Source organism: Amphiprion ocellaris, chromosome 24, assembly GCF_022539595.1.
Source record: "Amphiprion ocellaris isolate individual 3 ecotype Okinawa chromosome 24, ASM2253959v1, whole genome shotgun sequence".
Classification (NCBI taxonomy): Eukaryota; Metazoa; Chordata; class Actinopteri; family Pomacentridae; genus Amphiprion; species Amphiprion ocellaris.
Genome location: NC_072789.1, coordinates 12,196,114 through 12,212,103, shown reverse-complemented (window position 1 = coordinate 12,212,103; position 15,990 = coordinate 12,196,114). Strand labels below are relative to the sequence as shown.

Below are 15,990 nucleotides of genomic sequence, written 5' to 3'. Positions count from 1 at the left end.
TAATAGTATGTTCAATGTCAGTGTCAGTTACCGTGCTTAGGCACGGCATTCATTCTCTTGTTAATTTTATTTTTTCTGAGCAATTTATGGCACAAGAATTTCCTGTGGATTTACAAACTTCTATCTTATCTCATCTTATCTTACAGGGCCAGTTTTTTCCGCCCTGTCAGATCTTAAGTCAGCCACAAAGGCTCTATGCAAACTTCTACACTTCCTCCTGGCGACATTCTTATGTTCAACATCTAACATTTGGATAGCAGATATGATTGATGTGCTGCTAATGTAAAGAGAGAAAAAACTGGAGTTGATACACGCCTGTCAAAGCACCTTCAACATGTCAGCACCAGATCTATTCATAAACATGTCATATGCACCTGTAGGGCAGGGTGAGCTCTGGGAAAGTTCCACTGTGAAGTCTGATTCCAGCGATTGCATAATGCTGGAACCATAGAAAGTAAACAGAGAGACACAAGCCATGCTTTCTGTAAACGATGAACGTCAAGAGTGTTCCTAGACAGCCTCTGTTTCTACTGATAAGGACAGTGTTTACATGGGAGTGACAGTGATACGGGAGCGTTAAAACAACCACGGCTTAAGAACTGCTTATTGCAGCAAACATGATCTATTTACTCAAAAAAACAAAAGAAGCAAATAATCAACATAATTTTACTGTATGTATGAGGGAGTATCCCATTTACATTTACCATCCAAACTAAGAGATTTTATAAATTCTCAAAGTTTCTGTGAGAAAATCTTTTTTTTTTAAAGGATTATTTGTTACCGCTTATGGAAACAGGAGCGAGACAAAAACTCCAAAAATTGTGAAGAAATTTAATGCGGCAAATCTGTTTATCATCCAGAGTAGACTGCAATATTAACACTGGAATAAAAAGCAACCACCGCAGGTTATTTCAGGAATATCAGAGAAATCCCACAGGAGAAAACCAAAAACAATACAAGGGACAGTGATTTCATTATAAACTCAGGAGTGAGTCTGCTTCAGGTTCATTTTTAATCACCATTGTTGCAACAGAGGAAGTGCATGCTTTCTTTGTTTTTTGCATTTTAGGGTGGGTTTCAAATTCAGAGAGCTGATTTATGATCATATAATGACACATATAATCCAAGTGTAAATGCATAAAAGCAATAAAAACACACTAAAAGAAACAAAAACATCCACTGTAATTCTGTTTACTTTGTGCGTTTCTTGCAGTGATGTCTGGTGCAGCCTGGATCTGCTCTGACATCAGGTCAGGTCAGAAGTAGTTTGGACACTGAAGGCAATATCCACGCTGACATGTGAATTCATTCTTATGCCAAGCTAAGACTATGGATTTCCCCCCTATTGCAAAAAATGGCAGCATGTCTTCATGCTCGTGTTTCACTCTCTGAACTCCAAGCAGTTTCTGGGCTTCTTTTGCTCCTGTCTCATATTTTCATCATTGTGTTTTGGGTTTTTTTGCTGCTATATAAAGTCCACTTCTATGGAAACAGAACAACTGTGAAGGAGGAGAGAGAACTCCAAAGTGTCTTTTGTGCAGTAAATCAAAAATAATAATGCTGTAAATCGTAAACAAGAAAAAACTTATTTACATTTTTAAAAAAAAATTTAAAAAATAACATGTACTAAATTTGTTAATTGTTATCAATACTGTATTTTACTATTCACATTTTAAATTTACTTCCATACTTACTCCTCTATGCTGTTTAAACACTGCCTGCAGTTCAGTCAAAAAGTCCACCTGACTTTTTTTTTTTTCACCTCAATTTTTTGTTTTAAACAGAATCTGGTAAGTCTAAACGGTTATTTTTTGTAGATTTTTAAACAAGATATGTAAAACAGAATGACTTTGATGAAAAATCACAATTTTAAGCTCAGATTCTGGTTTCCTGATGAAACAGTATATCAAAGATGAGCAATTCAACAACCAAGGTAAAGCTGAAAATCAGACATTTTGTTCTGTTTTTACAGACTTTGGCTGTGATAAATATTGTAGTTTTGGTGATTTTGTTTAAAGATGATATGCCATTTAGAGGGGCTGAGGGAGTTTATGATCATATGGTCAAGATTTAAAAAATTCTGAAACAGTATTTTAATCTGCAACAACCAAGAAATGGAGATATGGCAAATTTGTCGGTCAAAAGGTAGCATATTCACACAATCTTAAGTAGGAAAACATCTCTTGACACGTGACAAGGAGAACATCTGATGCTCCACTGCAGCCATCAGCTAGTCTCTAAATGTGTCCATCTGCTTGGAAGTTCAACCACCAAGTGTCGGCTCTAGATGAGGATTTAGAATACCAATCCTCCAGCTTTCTCCCTTTATTTCCGCTAGCAGAATTGACCCCAAAACCAAATAATTTGCTTTTAATTTACTTTCTTAATAAACGTTTATCCTGTTTTATTTCGTCCTTAATGGGACTACCACTGCAGAGGCTTTTATTTTGAGCTGCACCACTACAGGAAAGTTGACATACAAAGGTCATGTGTGATATAAAAGAAATATTTTTATGTTTATTTACTCTTAGGAAACTTAAATCTATAGGTGTGGGTGATGCAATTTAAAAAAAAAAATCCTTGTTAATATACTTTCTACCTGCACAATGCCATTTTGCTTCATTTTACCTGCAGCATTTTGTGTTTCTCTGAAAACTCCTCTGCTGTAATTCATGATAATTGTGTTTCCACACCCATCAGTGTCTTCAGGACTCAATCACAGACACTTGAGGAGAATCTGATTCTCTGGCTCCAGTTTCCTGGTTTACTGTATGAAGATGGCTGAAACACAAGGAATAAAAATCTGTAAACGTTTGACCTTGACAGGAAAATAGTGCAGGCATTTTCCCCAGGATAAACTTTATGACTGTATCCATATCTGATCATCTGGTTTATGTCTCCATTGTGACAGTATTTACATGTTCTCTTAGCAACACCGAACACATGAACATCAGAAGAGGATTTATTATGGTAACAGAGATATGACCTTTAAGACCCACATTAATGATGTGACGAGAAGCACTGACAGACTTTCCAGTTGTTAAAAGTGATACTTGGGCCAAAAGCTATTTTGAGTATCAATGTCTCACAATCTGGAGGCTTAAAGACATCTCTGAAGAGTTTGTCTTCTTGTTTTTTATACCAAATATGGCAGCTGGATTCAGCTTCATTACATAGTGGACAGAGGTTTTTTAGAGATATAACCCATCAAAATGCTGATTTACTGAGGGCGATACGGTATCACAGGATGAGTACATATATATCAGATTATGAGACTAACGCGCTGCCTACTGTGTCACCGAGGCCTAAAATGTCCCAAAACTGATGCTTGTTGATGCACAAACACTTAAACATGGACTTTGAAGCACCAGTGCAAGTATGTTGAACAGCTACTTAAATATATGAAGCTTAACTTAAACTTGCCATGAACCAGCTGTGAGTTACTACACCTACAACACAAATGACGAACCACTACAGGATCACAGCAACTCTGTGTGTTCTTCAGGGATAATATTTTTTTTTGTCAGGTAGCAGTACTCTAAGATGAAAGCTGTGACTGGTAGATTCAGGTAGCTTCCAGCACATGCTACAGGGATGGCAATTAACTGTATGACTCATTCATGTGTAATTTTCCTCGAATTCACAGCAAGTATAGAATGAATACTGGAAATGGAGCACACTTTCAGCTCCTTCTCAAGGTGCTCAGGAGCTTTGACACCAGCACCACTGAGAGTGTTTTGGCTGGGAATATCATCACTTGGATGGGCAGCAGCACCCAGCAGGACTTCTTGGCCCTGAAGAGGCTGGTCCACCCTCAGCGCACCATCAGAACCACCCACCCCAACATGCAGGACATTTACAACAAACGATGCAGAGTAAAGGCCAAGAAGATTGCGACTGAGCCCACCCACCCCAGCCACAGATTGTTCTCTCTGCTGCCGTCAGGGTGGCGTTACCACTGCCTGAAGACAAACACAGAGAGGATGAGGAGGAGCTTCTTCCTACAGGGGGAAGGAAACAGTACAATACAATAACTTACAATAAACTAAAATTCAATAGTAGACTCAGTAGACAGTCAAATCAATATAACAGATCAACAGACAATCAAAGCTGCAAATTCTGTTCAATATCTTTACTTTTAGCCTTATGTATATATAAGGCTTATATATATACTCGGCCTGGAACAGGTGCACAATGCACTTCACTGCGCATTATACTATGCATAATTGTGTTTGTGATAAATAAAGGTCTTGAATCTTGAATCACAAGGTAAATGAAGGTTTTCTCAAGCTAGCGTTTGCCAATTGCCTCCAGACTGCAATACCTGCTTAGGCCACCAGGTGGAGCATCATCACATTTTATGAGTCGAACTTAGAAACGTGGTTGCTTCCTGCACTCATCTGGCTGTACATGAGATAGTAGCAACAAAACATGTTCTCCGTGTGAGGCCTCTGTTGTGTACATAAATAGAGGTGAAAAGAGCTGTAAATTAGATTCCTATCCTTCCAACATGTGCTAGAATTCCTGAATCAGTGACAGTCATTCACAACTTCTCTCAATGACTGTAACTGTTCTGCTTGTGTCAAACTGAACAAGAAACAGAAGTGTAAGTGCATTTTGTTCAGGTTTTAGGCCTGCTGGTGTAGTCGACAGTATTTCATTCTCATAACCTGGAGATTGTAGATCCTGTGTGAAAGCCTGCAACCCCCACAGACCTGTAGAGGTAAGAGGACAAAGCAAAAAGTTAAACATTTCGGGAGTACTGGCCTGTAAGTGGGAAAAATCATTCATTGTACTTGTGCTTTTGTCCTCGACACAGTAGGTAGTGTCCGTTTCATAATCTAAAGGTTCTGAGGATGAACCTCATGCTGGGCATGTATATTAATACATTTATAAGGCAGATGGTATAGAAGATTTCAGAGACTAATATTTTCTGTAGAGCTATGTCTGCATAGTATATAATTTCTTGTTTGAAACAAGATAAGTTAAGCTATTTTCCTTCATCAGATCCATTGTTTTGCAACTTGACCAGTGATTTGATCACTTTCTCATTAAATTTAGAAAAAAAAAGGAAACTGAATCAAATAACTGTAAATATTTCTATTCCGATTGTAACATCTTGAACTTGGACAGTATAGTCTTGATTTGTCATTATTCATTTACAGCATATTAAAGCCAAAATTTTAAAGATCTCTCATTGTACACTAGAGTCTAGACTCTCCAGCCTGGCGGTGTCTCAGACACTTATATTCTAATGCGTCTAACCAACAAAAGTTGAGATGAGAAGGAATACAGGTGAAACCCTTTAGACACGTGTCCAAATGGGGAAAAAAAAAGCATTTTCATCGAAAAACAGGAAATGTTTGATAATCAGACCTCATAGCATGCCACCAGCAGGAGTCTCCAGCACTCAGATGCCGTGATCGTATAGTGGTTAGTACTCTGCGTTGTGGCCGCAGCAACCCCGGTTCGAATCCGGGTCACGGCAAATCCTGCTTCCTTTTGTCAGTGATTATAGATAACCAAGACACTGTCAGGCATCACCAAAGGGACAGACTATAATTTATATCAGGGAATAACAAGGTTCAGTGTGCTGACTGCTCATATTTTCACTGGCAAGAGACACCTTCTTCATGGCACATCTTTTAGATGCACTTGCAAGGTGGAACAGAACAGGAAAGTGGCAGCAACCTCTGATGAGTAGCAGCCACATTCCTACAATCATCTCCTCTGTTATGCTCCAAATACACTTGCAGAGGAGGTTCTGTGTGTCAGCGATTCGCAGGTAACACAAGAAGGCAGGAGAACAAACAAAAGATGGCTGGAAGTCCAAGAAAACTCCAAACAAAAGGTCCAAGTTTATAGTAAAAATAACTAACTTGCAGCAAAATTCTAAAAATGTAAGCAAACTTGATGAACAGGAGATTAAAGAGACTGGCAAACTCACTTAAGACTCACGATTAGCAGAGAGCGCTGATGAGGCACAAACCGTGATTAAAATGGATATTTTCTTCCCATCACGTACATGTACTTGATAGTGTTTTAGCAGAAATGAAAAATGCATTAAACACACACTCTCGGCTCAAATCTAAGACTTTCAGACTGTGAGTCTAAAACACTGAGCACTAAACAGCACATCAGTATTACAACCTGAAGAAGCTTGAGTCAGGCATATTTTCCTGTGAAAACCCCCTTATTTGAAGACTAACAAACCATCAGCTCACAGTCCTCATACCCGTTGACCAATGACAACATTGAGAGGCGTTGTTTTAAGCACAGTGGTGTGGGGCTAGTGGCGCAATGGATAACGCGTCTGACTACGGATCAGAAGATTCTAGGTTCGACTCCTGGCTAGCTCAATAACCCTTTAGTTTCACATGTGTGGGATGTTTCTCACCTTCTTTCTCCAGCTCCCTGTAAGTGGCTGCATATGAGGTTACTACTGTTCCATCTTGTACTAGAACTTTCCTGAACCATTTGCATTCTTTTCTCTTAAAACTCATCGATTTCCTGTTCAGGAGTGTTTCACCTGTTTCCCATCCCAAAAACAGGATCTATAATCTTCAGGTTCTGAGACTGAAATGCTGTTGACTGCACCGGCAGACCCAAAACCTGAACAAAATGGACTTAGACTTCTGCCTCTTACCCAGTTTGGCACAAGCAGAACAGTGACAGTCACTGAAAAAAGTTGTATCGTGACTACTTGTGAGTGCTAACAACTTTTTGCCAATTCTGTATAGCATGAGGGAGAAGTTAAAAGCTTGTCAAGCCAGTCAGGAGTCGAACCTAGAATCTTCTGATCCGTAGTCAGACGCGTTATCCATTGCGCCACTAGCCCCACCCAAATTGTTCTTAAGTGGGGACCTTGTGATCTGTCCTATTGTAATTAGTCATATGCTTGATTTACCCTGTGCTAAACTAAGATAAATGAAGCAGATGCTGTGGCATGTTGAGCAGAAGCATCACTTCAGAAAGTTTTTGAACCAGCATTGCTGCAGTCACAACACAATACTAACCAGCACAACATTACAGCCACTGGGTTTCTTGGTGGGCTGCTGTTGTGATGAAATATTGTGATAGTGGACAGACGAGAACTTTCTCCACAGGTTCTTTTATATGGAGTGTTCCTGAAAAACACCATAAGGGAGAGAAAATATGAGGGAACGCAACAGCTACCAAGTAAAGGTGAATGTGTGTCACAGGGCCTTAATGATAACAAAATCCTGCCAATCCAATGTCACTCGGGTGACAAACCCCAGAATACCCATGTGAGTGGAAAAAAAAACGCCCAGTTGGGCTGCGCTGTGGGCCTCGTTGGCGCAGTAGGCAGCGTGTCAGTCTCATAATCTGAAGGTCGTGAGTTCGAGCCTCACACGGGGCATGTGTTTTGATGCTATGAACGGGGACTTTGAACTACGTCCTTGTAATAGGCATACAAGCATTAAGAAAGCGATCAGATGATTGGCTCATTCTGCAATTAAGTTTCTTGAAACGGGAAAATATATTTGACTCAACACTGATGTAAGTTCCTTTGGCGATGCTTGACAGTGTTTCGGTTATCTGTAATCACTGACTAAAAGAAGCATGATCTGCCGTGACCCGGATTCGAACCGGGGTTGCTGCGGCCACAACGCAGAGTACTAACCACTATACGATCACGGCCTCTGGATGTTGGAGAGTCCGATTGGTGGCATGCTATGAGCTCTGAATATCACACTTTTTTTGTTTTCTGTTAAAACTGATTGATTTCCTGTTCAGGAGTGTTTCACCTGTTTCCCATCCCAAAAACAGGATCTACAATCTTCAGGTTCTGAGACTGAAATGCTGTCGACTGCACCGGCAGAACCTAAACCTGAACAAAATGCACCTAGACTTCTGCCTCTTATCCAGTTTGGCACAAGCAGAACAGTGGCAATCACTGAAAAAATTTGTATAGAGGCTATTTGTGAGCACAGACAAATTTATGCAGATGCTGTATATATAAATACATATCATAATGGAGACGCTCAAGGCTTAACGAGCTAGCCACAAGTCAAACCTAGAATCTTCTGAGCCATAGTCAGTCAGTAATGTTGTGCTGGTTAGTATTGTTGTTTTTTCATATGCTACATTTCCAGATGTTGGTGATTCAAGGAGCTTTCGTAAAAGCAATGCATCTTCTGTTTCAGATTCTTGAAGACATCTCACTGCTCATCCAAGAGGCTTCTTCAGTTCTAGTTGTATGGGATGTATCTCGTCACCCTCAGCTCATGTGTCTAATGGCCCACTGATGACCCACAACTCACGAGCCTCAAAGGTGTGAATGTTTATGAAACCAAGTGTCCCAGCAACAACACCGAGGATTGCGGAGCTGCCGGTTTACATAACAAAGGATAGGAAACTGACATATCAGTGTCATTCTAAAGATGTTTTTGACAGGGAGAGACCTCAGTACTCCACTTGCACCAAAGTAGTTTTGTAATTGGTGTTGTAGCCTCCTCCTGTTTAGAGGTCGCTGTACCATTTAAACAAAGATGGGGTCCTACACCCTTCTCTCAAACTATCTTCCTTCTCTGTCCAGAATGTGAATATTGCCGTCATTGGAAGAGTGTCCCTTATCCTTCAGATGCAGGTGGATTGCTGAGTCGTTCAGTTCTTCTGCTTGTTTTTATTTCTCTATTTGCTGTAGTGCTAGATTTTCCCAGATATTCTTGTTGACCTCAACAAGTCCCACTTGGGAAAGTCAGACCTTTTCAGTGCTTTCTGCTTATGTATGTGCTCCTGCTCTTTACCCTCTCAGTCTGGTGCTGTAAGGTTCTGATGGTGCCCAGCTTGTGTTCCAGTTGGTGAGCCCCCTTACTTGAAGACTCAGCAAATCATGTTCACTCAAAACATTCCGCAACCTGTTAACCAATGACAACACCGAAGAGGCCCCATCTTAAAAGGAGGTGGTGTAGGGCTAGTGACGCAATGGATAACGTGTCTGATTACGGATCAGAAGATTCTAGGTTCCACTCCTGGCTAGCTCGGTAAGCTTTTAGCGTCTCTCATATGTTACATGTATATTTTCAGCGTCAGAAGAACTGATATTCTTCCATTTGATGACCAACAGTCATATCTTGTATAATGTATTTGCTTAGTGTCTCAGTGGTGACTTGGTTGTTCATGCGATTGTAGCATCAAAAGACATGCCCCGTGTAAGGCTCGAACTCACGACCTTCAGATTATGAGACTGACGCGCTGCCTACTGCGCCAACGAGGCACACAGGACAGTTAAAATGGGTGTTTTTTTTCCGCTCACGTGTACTCTGGTACTCTTTTATAACAAGGATATTATTAGGAAAAGGATATTATTCTTTCTTGCTGCATTTCTACTGTTTGATAATTAATGCAGTAAACTTCCTCCCCTGTTTAAAGATCACTGTTCCAGTGATGTGACCTGGATAATTGAGAATCTACACAGACATATTGCTTTGAAATGGCAAACTAATAGGAAGTTGGACGATAAACAACTTATAACTTCTAAAATACAACTCCAGCCACAAGTCCATTTTCCTCTCTCGCTCCCCAACATACATCTACCCTTTTTCTTTTAACCCCACCCCCCTAACATTCTCTTCCTCATCCCTGACCAATTCCCACACAGCAAAACTTGACCTTTAACCAATAAACAGCTAACTGAAAATAAAAGGAGTAGTCTGTTTGAAAGAACCTGTGGAAAAAGTTCTCATCCATCCAGCATCACAATATTTCATCACGACAGCAGTGCACCAAGAAACCCAGTGGCTGTAATGTTGTTTTTCAAATTATGTTGCTGTTCAAAATGCTACAGCATCTGCTTTATTTAACATAGTTCATAAAAGGATAAATCAAGCATTTGGCCAATTACAATACAGCAGATCCCAAAGTCCCCACTTGAAAACAACTTGTGTAGGGCTAGTGGCGCAATGGATAACGTGGATCAGAAGATTCTAGGTTCGACTGCTGGTTGGCTCGATAAGCCTTTAGCTTCTCAACAACTTATTTTAATACTCACTGATGCAGCGAGGAGCTTCTCATTTCTTAAACAACCATATGAGAAGACATATCCTGTGGTCATGGAAAGGATGTTAATCTGTCTCAGAAGGGTCAAATTATTGGCCTGCATCAAGCAAAGAAAACAACTAAGGAGATTTCTGAAACTGCTACAATCACTGTCCAACGCATTATTAAAACCTGAAAAGATATTGGGGAACCATCATTTTCGAGGAATAAATGTGGTCGGTCATGTGGTCTGATGAGGCCAAATTTACCCTGTTCCACAGTATGGTACACAGTGAGAAGAGAGGCAGATGAAGTGATGGACTCATCATGGCTCGTGCCTACAAGCCTGTGGGGGTACTTTTGTTTGACAAGCTACAGTTAAATATTGTATTTGCTTTGTGTCTCAATTTGATTGTACATGAGATTGTAGCATTAAAACATTTGCCCCGTGTGAGGCTCGAACTCACGACCTTCAGATTATGAGACTGACGCGCTGCCTACTGCGCCAACGAGGCCTGAAACACTACCAAATTGGATTGTTTTTTTCCGCTCACACGTCCTCTGTGCCAATTTATCATACACATGCATTGAAGGTCTGAAAATGTGCCTAAATCCACTGCAGACCACAGTCCTTTTGTGATTCCCCTCTGAAAATGTAATTAAAAGCAGAGCCTTCGAGACATCACAAGTTTCTGATGCCTAACAAACACAACTACAAAAAGTTGAATACTGTTAATGAATGGTCACTTTCAGCAAAGAATCATGTGATGAAGGGAATGCTGCTGATGCTGCAGCAAAAAAAACAGCAATCCAATAGGAATCCTTTGATTGGGAGCTTTTTGTGGGCACCTGACACCTGCTTCACATGTGTATTGAAAATTTAAATGACAACAACAGATTCTGATTTATATTCAAGAAGAAAGACAAAAACCCCAAAAAGTCAGGTATGCATTGGCCGGGAATCGAACCCGGGCCTCCCGCGTGGCAGGCGAGAATTCTACCACTGAACCACCAATGCTTAGGAAATGCATTCGTCAATAGGGCTCACGATGGCACATCATGAGGACGTTCCGTGTTGAAAGTTCAGGCTGAGCAAGGCGATGAGTGAGACAGCTGTCATGTACTGTAAGCTGTTGACTCTCAGAAACTTGTCTTCTGATTCTGTTGTGGCTTTAGGTCTTCCAAACCTCTTCCTGCCAGAGCTTGCCCCAGTTTCTGAGTGCCTTTTAATGGTGAAGAAAACTGTACTCACTGATACCTTGACGTTCTTAGCAGTTTCTCTATAGGAAAGACCTATATTTTTAAGTGTTAAAGCTATACTGGCTTGCAGGAGGGAAAAGACCCCTAACTTTTGACTGATAGTGTAGGTCTATACAGGCCAGAAGCATTCAGGTGTAACAGTACAGGGTTGCAGTTCTACTTGTGGTATGTAAATGACTTAAAAGGGGAGGACTGAGAAAGCAACAACATCTCCTCGTTAGTATAGTGGTAAGTATCCCCGCCTGTCACGCGGGAGACCGGGGTTCGATTCCCCGACGGGGAGTGCACATGCTTTTGCTTTTTCATTATACCATATACAAAACACCACTTCATAGACTTCACACAACAAACTGCAGAGCATTTTAGAATACAAATCCTTTAATAGAACCTTTCTTTTACTTGATGGACACTTACTGAGTCTCACATTATAGAAACGGTATGCACATCACTAAACCAACCGTAACCGTTTATTTTTTCATACAACTTAAGACAAGAAACGGACTGTGTTCACCAGAATACATATCAATGCTTGGCAAGCCAACATATCTTACAAAAGACATGCGTCGTGTAAGGCTCGAACTCACGACCTTCAGATTATAAGACTGACGCGCTGCCTACTGCGCCAACGAGGTCTCAAATGTTAACAAACTGCATGGTCAAAATCGTAAATTTTGCCCTAAACGAAAAATGATGAATACCATTAACAATCTCCTAATTGCACACACGAATCTTATGACGTAAAAAAAGGACCAATCCATACCCGTGTCTAACAGAAGAACTAGTGAATTATGCACTGTGTTGTAGCTTCTTTGTAGTATGCTAAAAGAGTGTAAAGTTTATATATTCAAGCATAGATGAGTTTCAGGCACAAGGTCAATGCAGATGAGTTTAATGTTAACATCTTATAAATAAACAACACAAAAATGTATGCTGCATTGGCCGGGAATCGAACCCGGGCCTCCCGCGTGGCAGGCGAGAATTCTACCACTGAACCACCAATGCTCACATGGAAAACACGGTGGGCATGTTTTTAAAAAACTGAGCCTCCCAGCTATACAACGTGCAATAACACACATTTTACATGTAATACAAAGCAGCAAGAACTGCACAGATTTACTTTATGTATAGAAAACATTTTGCATTCAGAGACAGAGGTCAAAGAGGACAGATGGTTTGAGAGAAGAGTGACAGAAGACATGTATGTTAAACTGGAATGGCCACTTCTGCACAGAGGGGGTGAAGCAATAAACCACTCTGCATAACATATGTGTATGGTGAGGTGCAAATGTTTGCACTATAATCCCTCTTTGTCACCCCTGACCTGGGAGTTTCACAAGTGTTCACACCTCGAAGTATGTGAGCCACGGGTTGTTATTGGGCTATTAGCTGTGTGCTTTGTTCATGTAATTATTGTCTCAACATTTAGTGGGCCATTCCGCACACGAAGTGAAGAAGCAGTTGCTTATTAACCTTTTGGTGCACAACATGGGTGAAAAGTGACCCATATTCAATGGAAAGTGGGTATTTTTTGACCCACGTTGTGCATCAAAGGGTTAACGCATTACCCAAAATCGTAGCATGAGTGCAGCTGTTTGTGGTCATGAATAGTACAATTAGACCGCTAACAACAGAAATAAAAAGGACAAAAATTGGACGCCCAACGTGGGGCTCGAACCCACGACCCTGAGATTAAGAGTCTCATGCTCTACCGACTGAGCTAGCCGGGCTTACTGCAACAACCAAAACCTTCCGTTTTTATAATGTGACACAACTGGGAACTTATATTGTTCATATCTGTTTTAGCATTTGGTTGTACAACAACAACAATTAGCTGTTAGCTACTCAAAACAAACCAAATTAACATGACCTTAGCATTGACATCGTAGCACCAACTTGCTACTAACAAAAGCAACATTGCTGACTTTAGGCATTAGGCTAATGCAACACAAAAGTATTTCTAAGAATATATATGGGAAAATCAGGAAAAAAGTAGAAAAATAGTTACTACAAACACCGAAATAACTGCCACAATAAAAGACACTAAATATCAAAAGACATGCCCCGTGTGAGGCTCGAACTCACGACCTTCAGATTATGAGACTGACGCGCTGCCTACTGCGCCAACGAGGCCTGAATCCCTGTGTGACCGGAAGTGTTTTTAGAGGCACTGCAATTGACTGTACAGCACTAACTTTACATGTGCTCATATTCATTCACATTCCTATATCACCAAAACCCCTTTAAAAAAAATAAATCACACCACAATTAATGGTGTTTATACTGTAACTGATGTTAAAAAAAGGCTCTCTGTTGCTTGTGGTTCCTGTCAATAACCAACAGGTGGCAGCAATGCACTTTTCAACCCCACCGAACAGCCTGTTCTGATCTGAAATGCCACCATTCCTTATCTTCCATTATAATATAAACATAGTAGTTTAAGACAACAATTACATAACAGTTTATTCATCAGACAACACAGGAATTTGAACAGATTTCTATCAAATGAGGCAACACAGGCACATTGCCTTTATTGTCCACAGACTGACCAGGCTTTCTGTTGTGCAAAGTCACCAGACAATGGCCCATTGTGAGCCAGGAACAACCCAGTACAAGGTGTGTCCACATCAAAACGGAAAAGTCTGCCTACACTATTAATAAACAATTTTGCAATCATGCTGCAATACCAAAGTCTTCACCAAAACCATCTGTAGGTTTTTATGCAAAGCACGGTCAAAGTAAGGTGGCAAGATTACATACTGTTCAGCCTTAACATAAGCAAGATGTCCAAGTGGAAGTGACCCAGTTTCAAGAAATACGTGAGTTAATAACACCTAAAGTATGTCAAAGAAAGAGAAATAGGGAAGAGGAAGGAGCAAAAATATATGCCCCGTGTGAGGCTCGAACTCACGACCTTCAGATTATGAGACTGATAGGGAAGAGGAAGGAGCAAAAATATATGCCCCGTGTGAGGCTCGAACTCACGACCTTCAGATTATGAGACTGACGCGCTGCCTACTGCGCCAACGAGGCCTGAAAACACGCATGGGAGGCAGCCTTATTAATGGAAATCCCACTACTACTCACATTTTACATGCGACAGGAGAGGCGGTGGGACTTTATTTACAATGCTGTATGTCGCCTTTCCCACTAACAAATGCTGACACAACCCACAGAAGAACAACACAATTTAACAATGCTAGCTAGGCACTTTTCATGTATGCATTACTTTGGACTAGCTTTGTCCTTCGCTGGTTAGTTACAGAAACACTACATAAAAAATCATTTAAAAAAACAAAAAAAACAAAGGAAGGCCCTTTCTACCTTCCTTACTGGTCCCGCTTAGGGCCACTGCATAAAAAAGCAGAATCTTAACATTTCAATAGAGCGCCATAACTTGCAATTGGAACACTGTTTAAACCTAACCCTGCAGTTGAAACAGTATTAAAATTGCTTTTTTGACACAAAAAAATGGGCATTTTGGCTTGAATTGCAATAAACAAATGCAAATTCGGCCACTTTTTACCTTCCATACCTTTACCCAAAACACAATTGGTAGCTAATATTATTTTTGCACCAGAGGGCAGCAGAAGTCGTATAGCTATCATTGGATGACCACACAATACAAAAAGCTAATTAAAAAGTTAAATTAAAGTTAGCATAACAGGAGTTTTTTTTGACTTAGTTGTTCATTATGTTTAAACAGCGCCATAATTATAGCAAACAGCTCCTCCCAAATACACGAGGTTGAAGTAAAGGTACAAATTTTGTGTATTTTCTGGATAAAAATGTACTCACTCATCATTTCAAGAGCTGAAAGCAATAAAGTTTAATAAACTTTACCCAACTTTCTCTGCATGTCCATAAACACAATGCTAAGTAGGCCATGAAAACCTCTCCAAGTTTAACCTCCAAACAGCACAAACTTTTAAGCCGTCGACGGCATTTAGCTGTGAAAGAGTCCCATTTCAGCCACTTTAACAGAATGTAAACATCTAGTAAGTGTTCATAAACAGGTAATGGGTGACCTGAACTAGTTAGCCACGCAGCAGGTCAACTGTTACCAATTATTACGTTTTAACAGGTTAGCTTCTTATGCTAGTTAGCTTGTAAACTGCGCTTTTTGGAGGTTTAGTTTAATTTCACGAACACGTCGTTTAGACACCGAGCAAAGTCACAAAAGCAACACGGTTAATTACAAACGCTGTGTGTGTGTCTGTGTGTCAAAAATAACTCACCTAATGAGGCGACAATTTCCAAACGACCTGGCGCGACAAGAAGTCCGCAGTCCCGACATTAGCAGTAAGCTCATGTCGGGAGTCCGTTGCTCTGCTTACCGGCCGTCCTCGCCGGAATTCGATGAAAAACACGAATTGTGAAGCAAACGGAAGCATAAATGCTTCCAAAAGTGTAAAAGTAAGCGGTAATAACCGACTGTGTAAATCCGTCATTACCGTTCACGAAGTCACCTGCAGACACGGAGGCGCCTTCAATTAACGAGCAGCCAATGGAGGAGCCATGATCACGTGACGTGCACCCTACAAACACGTACCACCAAAAAAAACTAGTTTCATTAAAAACTGCACTGAATGCAAGTATCGCATTTTCTGGGAGTTGTAGTTTATTTAGAGGATTAAGGTTTACATGCATAACACTGGATCATAATACAGGGTTAGGGTTAGGTTCTTATTCCATTAATTTGGCGAAATAGTCTGTAGTTTTCTCTTGTTT

At 40.5% G+C, this 15,990-nt stretch overlaps 13 non-coding genes across 13 annotated transcripts; 4 read left to right on the top strand and 9 right to left on the bottom strand.

Annotated features, from left to right (window-relative positions):
- The first annotated feature begins 5,416 nt into the window (after positions 1-5,416).
- Positions 5,417-5,488, top strand: trnah-gug (transfer RNA histidin (anticodon GUG)). The gene has a single exon. It is a non-coding gene; the product is annotated as a tRNA-His (tRNA).
- A 798-nt stretch (positions 5,489-6,286) lies between these two features.
- On the top strand, positions 6,287-6,359 carry trnar-acg (transfer RNA arginine (anticodon ACG)). The gene has a single exon. It is a non-coding gene; the product is annotated as a tRNA-Arg (tRNA).
- A 949-nt stretch (positions 6,360-7,308) lies between these two features.
- On the top strand, positions 7,309-7,381 carry trnam-cau (transfer RNA methionine (anticodon CAU)). The gene has a single exon. It is a non-coding gene; the product is annotated as a tRNA-Met (tRNA).
- Positions 7,382-7,590: 209 nt separating this feature from the next.
- Positions 7,591-7,662, bottom strand: trnah-gug (transfer RNA histidin (anticodon GUG)). The gene has a single exon. It is a non-coding gene; the product is annotated as a tRNA-His (tRNA).
- Positions 7,663-9,168: 1,506 nt separating this feature from the next.
- trnam-cau (transfer RNA methionine (anticodon CAU)) lies at positions 9,169-9,241 on the bottom strand. The gene has a single exon. It is a non-coding gene; the product is annotated as a tRNA-Met (tRNA).
- Positions 9,242-10,444: 1,203 nt separating this feature from the next.
- On the bottom strand, positions 10,445-10,517 carry trnam-cau (transfer RNA methionine (anticodon CAU)). The gene has a single exon. It is a non-coding gene; the product is annotated as a tRNA-Met (tRNA).
- Positions 10,518-10,949: 432 nt separating this feature from the next.
- On the bottom strand, positions 10,950-11,020 carry trnag-gcc (transfer RNA glycine (anticodon GCC)). Its single transcript has one exon. It is a non-coding gene; the product is annotated as a tRNA-Gly (tRNA).
- A 453-nt stretch (positions 11,021-11,473) lies between these two features.
- On the top strand, positions 11,474-11,545 carry trnad-guc (transfer RNA aspartic acid (anticodon GUC)). Its single transcript has one exon. It is a non-coding gene; the product is annotated as a tRNA-Asp (tRNA).
- Positions 11,546-11,821: 276 nt separating this feature from the next.
- trnai-uau (transfer RNA isoleucine (anticodon UAU)) lies at positions 11,822-11,894 on the bottom strand. Its single transcript has one exon. It is a non-coding gene; the product is annotated as a tRNA-Ile (tRNA).
- A 299-nt stretch (positions 11,895-12,193) lies between these two features.
- trnag-gcc (transfer RNA glycine (anticodon GCC)) lies at positions 12,194-12,264 on the bottom strand. The gene has a single exon. It is a non-coding gene; the product is annotated as a tRNA-Gly (tRNA).
- A 652-nt stretch (positions 12,265-12,916) lies between these two features.
- On the bottom strand, positions 12,917-12,989 carry trnak-cuu (transfer RNA lysine (anticodon CUU)). Its single transcript has one exon. It is a non-coding gene; the product is annotated as a tRNA-Lys (tRNA).
- Positions 12,990-13,319: 330 nt separating this feature from the next.
- trnam-cau (transfer RNA methionine (anticodon CAU)) lies at positions 13,320-13,392 on the bottom strand. The gene has a single exon. It is a non-coding gene; the product is annotated as a tRNA-Met (tRNA).
- An 827-nt stretch (positions 13,393-14,219) lies between these two features.
- Positions 14,220-14,292, bottom strand: trnam-cau (transfer RNA methionine (anticodon CAU)). The gene has a single exon. It is a non-coding gene; the product is annotated as a tRNA-Met (tRNA).
- Positions 14,293-15,990: the final 1,698 nt, after the last annotated feature.